The following is a 990-nucleotide window of genomic DNA, read 5'->3' as shown; positions in this document are numbered from 1 at the left end:
GATGATGATGATGATGATGATGATAATAATAATAATAATAATAATAATAATAATAATAATAATAATAATAATAATAATAATAATAATAGCCGCCTCTGTGGTGTAGTGGTTAGCGTGATTAGCTGCCACCCCCGGAGGTCCGGGTTCGATTCCCGGCTCTGCTACGAAATTTGAAAAGTGGTACGAGGGCTGGAACGGGGTCCACTCAGCCTCGGGAGGTCAACTGAGTAGAGGTGGGTTCGATTCCCACCTCAGCCGTCCTGGAAGTGGTTTTCCGTGGTTTCCCACTTCTCCTCCAGGCAAATGCCGGGATGCTACCTAACTTCAGGCCACGGCCGCTTCCTTCCCTATTCCTTACCTGTCCCTTCCAATCTTCCCATCCCCCTTCAAGGCCCCTGTTCACCATAGCAGGTGAGGCCACCTGGGCGAGGTACTGGCCATACTCCCCAGTTGTATCCCCCGACCAAGAGTCTGAAGCTCCAGGACACTGCCCTTGAGGCGGTAGAGGTGGAATCCCTTGCTGAGTCCGAGGGGAAAACCAACCCTGGCGGGTAAACAGATTAAGAAGAAGAAAGATAGCAAGGACGATACAAATGACAATCGCTTAACGGAATGATATATGTTATTTTGGAGACTGGAAAGCAACTCGAGATAGAGCTATTTGTAAAGGTTCCTTTAGGAAAAAAAGTTCGCCCGAACAGGGACTTGAACCCTGGACCCTTAGGTTAAAAGCCTAATGCTCTACCGACTGAGCTATCCGGGCTCTGCTCTGGGGTATGTCTGGAGAGGAACATGATTAGTTTCTTGACTAGTCAGTCGTTGAGACAAATTGGTTATTAGGTGTACTTACGAAATTATTTTAGCCTACACTGCACGAGTGACATCGTGTTACTAGAGCCAACGTTCAATCGATATTTCCTCACTGTGCTCAGCTTGCGCAGCGTGGGGCGTCTGAAGCACATGCCTCACAGTAGTGGCGTTCCGGTATGC

The 990-nt window shown here is 48.1% G+C and overlaps 1 non-coding gene across 1 annotated transcript; it reads right to left on the bottom strand.

Annotated features, from left to right (window-relative positions):
- Nucleotides 1-690: 690 nt before the first annotated feature.
- On the bottom strand, nucleotides 691-763 carry TRNAK-UUU (transfer RNA lysine (anticodon UUU)). Its single transcript has one exon. It is a non-coding gene; the product is annotated as a tRNA-Lys (tRNA).
- Nucleotides 764-990: the final 227 nt, after the last annotated feature.

Source organism: Anabrus simplex, chromosome 2 (assembly GCF_040414725.1).
Source record: "Anabrus simplex isolate iqAnaSimp1 chromosome 2, ASM4041472v1, whole genome shotgun sequence".
In the NCBI taxonomy this organism is placed as follows: domain Eukaryota; kingdom Metazoa; phylum Arthropoda; class Insecta; order Orthoptera; family Tettigoniidae; genus Anabrus; species Anabrus simplex.
Note: the sequence above shows the minus strand (reverse complement) of the source record. Positions and strands in the feature narration are given on the sequence as shown.